General features: G+C 43.8%; 1 protein-coding gene across 1 annotated transcript in view; it reads left to right on the top strand.

Moving 5' to 3' along the window:
* Window positions 1-1051: 1051 nt before the first annotated feature.
* The window catches only part of LOC126215200 (reelin domain-containing protein 1), a 141801-nt gene continuing 135068 nt past the window's right edge, over window positions 1052-7784 (top strand). The window contains exon 1 of the mRNA XM_049941865.1: window positions 1052-1159. The gene's annotated coding sequence lies outside the window, so the exon portion shown is untranslated. The remainder of the gene's footprint in view (window positions 1160-7784) is intronic.

Below are 7784 nucleotides of genomic sequence, written 5' to 3'. Positions count from 1 at the left end.
TGGTTGGCATTGTTGGAATATTCGCTATTGTAGTGTTGGGCAGTTGGATGTGAACAGCGCGTAGCATTGCGCAGTTGGAGGTGAGCCGCCAGCAGTGGTGGATGTGAGGAGAGGGATGGCGGAGTTTTGAGAGCGGACGATCTGGACGTGTGTCCCTCAGAGAGAGTAAATTTCTAATATTTGATATCATGAACTAATATGTATATATATATATATGTATATATAATGACTTTTGAACATTAAGGTAACTACATTGTTTGTTCTCTATCAAAATCTTTCATTTGCTAACTATGCCTATCAGTAGTTAGTGCCTTCGGTAGTTAGAATCTTTTATTTAGCTGGCAGTATTGGCGCTTGCTTTATTGCAGTAGTTCGAGTAACGAAGATTTTTGTGAGGTAAGTGATTCATGAACTGTATAGGTTATTGTTAGTCAGGGCCATTCTTTTGTAGGGATTATTGAAAGTCAGACTGCGTTGCGGTAAAAATACTGTGTGTCAGTTTAGTGATGATCAGAATAAGTAAAGAGAGAAATGTCTGAGTACGTTCAGTTTCGCTCAGCTATTTGAAAATCAAATAACATAAGGGGTTTATCAGCACAGTAATTCATCAATCTTTCTAAGGGGAGGTTAATATATATATATGATCTACCTGAAATATCATTTATAAGTAACTAAAGTCACGAAATACTATAAACCGGTTCCGCCACATTCACATCAGTAAACGCGACACAAATCACACATTGGCCTCTCCAAATACGGGAGGTCATTTTGCCGGTCCTTGTACAAGCTTATAAGACGACCCTGGTAAAGTGACTGTCGTCATACGCGAGGTTTCGTGCATGAAAGTGCGGTAGTCAAGCAATCTGAAGAACGTGAGAGATACTGGAGTTAGGTACGGTTAGCAGGAGTCGAACTCCGATCCTCCGCCACTAAAAGCGGCGGCTCGCTGTCCTGTGGCTCAGAGCGAAGCTAACGCCCTGCGAAGCAAGGTCAGGGCGGTCCAGAGAAAGGGAGGCCGGCGCTTAGCGAGAAGAAAGCGCACGCGGCCCGCTCAGTCCGCAAAGGGACGCCGAAGGCGAAGGCTGCAACTGAAGACGGGCGCGCGGGTCGAAACGTCTGCTGCCATACTCTCCACCGCATCTCCCCTCACAGTTATCCGGTGAGTTTACGGGTTCGCTCAGTCGGACAGCTCTCTAAGCAACATTGTCTTTCTTTTACTGTACGGCAGTGTCTGTGTAGTTCGATGCATTATTCCTTCCGTCTGACAAGTCCGTGTGTGTCCGATGAAATGGACTCCCTATTGACAGCCGTATTAAATTATGTAATGCCTTCGCAAACTGCGGGTACGATTGTGCCGATTTACTAATATTATATGAAAATTTGTGCCGCAGTGGAACTCCAACACGGATTTCCTGCTTTACGCGACCAGTCGCCTTAAAAGCCTCGGGCATCCGATCACGCCTCCAAGACCGACTCAAACTTCCATATGTCGAAGTGTCTACGTCCCATAGTGCTCGCATACAAGTCGTGTGATTCTCGCTCGGAGAGAGAGAGACATCGTTTTGCTCGTCATATTGCCTTGGTTTGAGACGAAGACACTAGGCCACATGTGGTCGAGGCGGTAAAGCTGGAAATTGGGGTTCGAGCCCCAGTCGGCACAAATTTCCATATAATACTAGTAACTCGTATAGTAGTTGTACAATCGTATCCGCAATTTGCGAATGCATTTCACCCTTTTTTTATTTATTTTTATTAAAAAACAGAGTATTGGTAATGGATAGGGGAACTGAGATTCATATTTAATGGTCCGCAGCTCGTGGTCGTGCGGTAGCGTTCTCGCTTCCCACGCCCGGGTTCCATTCCCGGAGGGGTCAGGGATTTTCTCTGCCTGGTGATGACTAGGTGTTGTGTGCTGTCCTTAGGTTAGTTAGGTTTAAGTAGTTCTAAGTTCTAGGGGACTGATGACCATAGATGTTAAGTCCCATAGAGCTCAGAGCCATTTGAACCATTTGAACATATTTAATGGAATTGCTGAGTAAACACTGAGTATGGTACCATATCTTGGCGCAGATCTCTGCATTCGCCTATACTATTGTTAGCATGGAAATTGGAGGACCGGTAGAAGATCTCCGGTACATTTTGCACCCTTTCTACATCTACATGATGACCCTGCAATTCGCAGTTGAGTGCTTGCAGGGGTTTCGTAGAGCCGTCTTCAGTCTGTTTCTAAGATGATTAAAATTCTTCTAGGTATTGTACGCGTCATTGGATAAAATCATGTCTACTACTTCTCAAGTCGCACATCCCCTTTTCTCAGCACATGCTAATCGCACAGAGATGAGTGAGACATCGTTAGAAAGGTTTTTTTAACCGGCGTCTGACACTGCATATGGATTTTGTGCTAGAAATTTCTGTTTGTGAAAAATTTTAACAAAAAAGAGACTTGTAACTATTATAGGCCAAATAGTATCGTCGATGCCGAGCTTCGTATCTATATTTTACGCAGCTAACTTATTAATCACGAATAGAAGACTCCCTTTTCATATTATCCCATTAGAAATACAATTTTATTTGTTTCAAAGTGCTTATTAACTGGATAATTTTGTACAGCATTGTCACAGATAATAGCCGTGACCACTATGATGGTCCATTATATTTGCCCGTCGTACAAGTTAATTTTTGTGAACGAACACACTTTCCGAAACGACATACATCCTGTAGAATTCTTACGTTCATTAGATCCGTCAGGATTCCCGCCACACGAACTTATACTAAAGAAAAACACTATTGTCATGTTGATAAGTATCTAAAAGAGGGCTTAGTCAACAGTGGATTTACGATTAATGCTTAGCTGATTGACGCCGGGAAAGATACTGGAATACCACGGATTAACTTAACACCATTTGATCAAAGGATGCCTCTTCAGCTGAAGAGAAGTCGCATTTGCAGTCACTGCAAACAAGTCGCAGGGAGAAATGGACGGCAGGATTGTGTTTACCGAATCCCTTCTCTACTGCCGGACAACTGCATGTAGTCTTTTCAAGTGTAGCCGAATAGCCGCGCGGGATTAGCCGAGCGGACCCTCTGTAATAAAAAAACTGAGTTAATAGGTCAACGACGAAATGAAACGGGTGTCTTGCGACTTTCGCCACGAGCAGATGCAACGAACTAAGACGAACAAACTGAGATTAAAAAAAAAAGAAGGCGGTCTAAGGATAGTTTAGGTTAAGTAGTGTGTAAGCTTAGGGACTGATGACCTTAGCAGTTAAGTCCCGTGAGATTTCACACAATTTGAACTTTTTTTTCTTTTTTTGTAGCCGAATAAACTAAAAGTTTTGCATCCCTTAAAGAAAATGAAAAACACGAAGATGACATTGTTACGCCAAATATCGTTTACACTGAGATACTGTAACGCGCTGTAAATATTTTTTTCATTTTTTTTTTCAAAATTCTGTGCGTGAAAATGTATATATAAGGATGTATCATAAATTCGTAATTATTATTTCACGTCGTTTAGTTCATTTTCCAAGACTTTTCTCTTCATTCCCACAACTACCCTTATTTCAGTGACTACACTTATTCCAGATAATATCTTTATTTAAAATTTTATAATTTTAAATAATGATATGTGGAAGTTTCGCAATGATCCGCTGGTACTTTAAAACGTAAACTATCAGACCGTCGTTTCGGTAGTATTAAGAGCCGTGAGGGAAGCAGTTGTAATAAGGCCGAAGCATCCGTTCAACAGTTTTAAAGTATTTCGTACAGTGATGCCGTACAATACCCACAACAATTTTAATCGTCTTGATACTGGCCGCGAAAGCTGACATAGTTATATTTGTCTGCTGTTCCACTTTCGAAGAGCACGTGGTAAAAATGCGTATTTAAATGTTAACGCGCGATCTCTTATGTCTCTTAGTGTATTATGATGGCCGCTTCCCCATACATAAGTGAGGGTGTACAAAATTTTTTGCCATTCGGAAATAAAAGCTGGTCACCGAAATTTCATGAAAACTCGCCGCAACACAAAACGCCTTTGGAACATCCTGGCAGGTTAAGGCTGTGTGACCGGTCCCAGACTCAAACTTTGACCCTTTGCCGGCAAGCGATCGACTGACTGGGCTACCCAAGCACGTGTGACGACCCGTCCTCACAGCTGTACTTCAGCCATTGCCTCGTCTCCTACTGACCAAACTTCACCCAAGCTGCCCTCCTGGAACAAAAGGATACTGCGGAAACACGCTCCAGCTATGGCCTGGGGGCCGGCCGAAGTGGCCGTGCGGTTAGTCTGGAACCGCAAGACCGCTACGGTCGCAGGTTCGAATCCTGCCTCGGGCATGGATGTTTGTGATGTCCTTAGGTTAGTTAGGTTTAACTAGTTCTAAGTTCTAGGGGACTAATGACCTCAGAAGTTGAGTCCCATAGTGCTCAGAGCCATTTGAACCATTTTTATAGCCTGGGGGACTGTTTCGTTTGCACTTCTGAGAAGTTTGGAAGATAGGAGATGGGGTACTCGCGGAAGGAAAGATGTGAGGGGCGGTTGTGAGTCGTGCTCGGGTAGAGTGCTTGCCCGCGGAGGGCCAAGCTCCAAAGTTCGAGTCCTGGTCCAATACACATTGTTAATCTGTCTGGGAGTTTCAGATCGGAGCAGACTCGGTTGCAGAGTGAAAAGTCATTTTGGAAAAACGCCATTGTTTTAATGACTGCCCCCGCCAAGCACGCTTATCACATCCCTGACACACACTCTTCTACTTGGCAGGCATATAAAACGATCTACATCTACATCTACATTTATACTCCGCAAGCCACCCAACGGTGTGTGGCGGAGGGCACTTTACGTGCCACTGTCATTACCTCCCTTTCCTGTTCCAGTCGCGTATGGTTCGCGGGAAGAACGACTGTCTGAAAGCCTCCGTGCGCGCTCTAATCTCTCTAATTTTACATTCGTGATCTCCTCGGGAGGTATAAGTAGGGGGAAGCAATATATTCGATACCTCATCCAGAAACGCACCCTCTCGAAACCTGGCGAGCAAGCTACACCGCGATGCAGAGCGCCTCTCTTGCAGAGTCTGCCACTCGAGTTTATTAAACATCTCCGTAACGCTATCACGGTTACCAAATAACCCTGTGACGAAACGCGCCGCTCTTCTTTGGATCTTCTCTATCTCCTCCGTCAACCCGATCTGGTACGGATCCCACACTGATGAGCAATACTCAAGTATAGTTCGAACGAGTGTTTTGTAAGCCACCTCCTTTGTTGATGGACTACATTTTCTAAGCACTCTCCCAATGAATCTCAACCTGGTACCCGCCTTACCAACAATTAATTTTATATGATCATTCCACTTCAAATCGTTCCGCACGCATACTCCCAGATATTTTACAGAAGTAACTGCTACCAGTGTTTGTTCCGCTATCATATAATCATACAATAAAGGATCCTTCTTTCTATGTATTCGCAATACATTACATTTGTCTATGTTAAGGGACAGTTGCCACTCCCTGCACCAAGTGCCTATCCGCTGCAGATCTTCCTGCATTTCGCTACAATTTTCTAATGCTGCAACTTCTCTGTATACTACAGCATCATCCGCGAAAAGCCGCATGGAACTTCAGACACTATCTACTAGGTCATTTATATATATTGTGAAAAGCAATGGTCCCATAACACTCCCCTGTGGCACGCCAGAGGTTACTTTAACGTCTGTAGACGTCTCTCCATTGACAACAACATGCTGTGTTCTGTTTGCTAAAAACTCTTCAATCCAGCCACACAGCTGGTCTGATATTCCGTAGTAAGAGTACTTTGTTTATCAGGCGACAGTGCGGAACTGTATCGAACGCCTTCCGGAAGTCAAGAAAAATAGCATCTACCTGGGAGCCTGTATCTAATATTTTCTGGGTCTCATGAACAAATAACGCGAGTTGGGTCTCACACGATCGCTGTTTCCGGAATCCATGTTGATTCCTACATAGTAGATTCTGGGTTTCCAAAAACGACATGATACTCGAGCAAAAAACATGTTCTAAAATTCTACAACAGATCGACGTCAGAGATATAGGTCTATAGTTTTGCGCATCTGCTCGACGACCCTTCTTGAAGACTGGGACTACCTGTGCTCTTTTCCAATCATTTGGAACCCTCCGTTCCTCTAGAGACTTGCGGTACACGGCTGTTAGAAGGGGGGCAAGTTCTTTCGCGTACTCTGTGTAGAATCGAATTGGTATCCCGTCAGGTCCAGTGGACTTTCCTCTGTTCAGTGATTCCAGTTGCTTTTCTATTCCTTGGACACTTATTTCGATGTCAGCCATTTTTTCGTTTGTGCGAGGATTTAGAGAAGGAACTGCAGTGCGGTCTTCCTCTGTGAAACAGCTTTGCAAAAAGGTGTTTAGTATTTCAGCTTTACGCGTGTCATCCTCTGTTTCAATGCCATCATCATCCTGGAGTGTCTGGATATGCTGTTTCGAGCCACTTACTGATTTAACGTAAGACCAGAACTTCCTAGGATTTTCTGTCAAGTCGGTACATAGAATTTTACTTTCGAATTCACTGAACGCTTCTCGCATAGCCCTCCTTACGCTAACTTTGACATCGTTTAGCTTCTGTTTGTCTGAGAGGTTTTGGCTGCATTTACACTTGGAGTGAAGCTCTCTTTGCTTGCGCAGTAGTTTCCTAACTTCGTTGTTGTACCACTGTGGGTTTTTCCCGTCCCTCACAGTTTTACTCGGCACGTGCCTGTCTAAAACGCATTTTACGATTGCCTTGAACTTTTTCCATAAACACTCAACATTGTCAGCGTCGGAACAGAAATTTTCGTTTTGATCTGTTAGGTAGTCTGAAATATGCCTTCTATTACTCTTGCTAAACAGATAAACCTTCCTCCCTTTTTTTATATTCCTATTAACTTCCATATTCAGGGATGCTGCAACGGCCTTATGATCACCGATTCCCTGTTCTGCACTTACAGAGTCGAAAAGTTCGGGTCTGTTTGTTATCAGTAGGTCCAAGATGTTATCTCCACGAGTCGGTTCTCTGTTTAATTGCTCGAGGTAATTTTCGGATAGTGCACTCAGTATAATGTCACTCGATGCTCTGTCCCTACCACCCGTCCTAAACATCTGAGTGTCCCAGTCTATATCTGGTAAATTGAAATCTCCACTTAAGACTATAACATGCTGAGGAAATTTATGTGAAATGTATTCCAGATTTTCTCTCAGTTGTTCTGCCACTAATGCTGCTGAGTCGGGAGGTCGGTAGATCTGCCCTGCTTTCAACTATATAGGTGTTTTTCGTCAGTCTTATCTAGTAAGGATCTCATACCGTACAGCAATACTCCAGAAGAAGGTGAGCAAGACTAGTGCAGGCAGTCTCTTTAGTAGATTTCTTGCTCTATCTAACAAGGGAAACTCCCCGTGATACCCCCCCCCCCCTAAAATTTAGTGGTAAGGTGGCCCAGTGGATACCCCGTTAAAAAATGAACACAGATCAAGCATGAAAACAGGAAGAAGGTGTACTGGCTGTGAAAAAAAAAAAAAAAGCAAAACAGAAACAGTGCAACGTGGAGTGAAGTTGATTAGCCACGCCGTCATGGTTGTGTGGTCGAGGTATAGCCGGCACAGTGGCTCAGCATGTTCGGTCAGAGGGCTAACTGCCCTCTGGAATAAAAAAAAAAACTGAGGGGATGGATCAACGATGCATTTGAACGAAAGTCATGGGACGTCCGTCCCGAACAAATGCAACGAACCATAACGAACACAGTGAGACTATTTAAAAAAAAAAAGCA

Source organism: Schistocerca nitens, chromosome 12 (genome assembly GCF_023898315.1).
Source record: "Schistocerca nitens isolate TAMUIC-IGC-003100 chromosome 12, iqSchNite1.1, whole genome shotgun sequence".
NCBI classification, from domain to species: domain Eukaryota; kingdom Metazoa; phylum Arthropoda; class Insecta; order Orthoptera; family Acrididae; genus Schistocerca; species Schistocerca nitens.
Note: the sequence above shows the minus strand (reverse complement) of the source record. Positions and strands in the feature narration are given on the sequence as shown.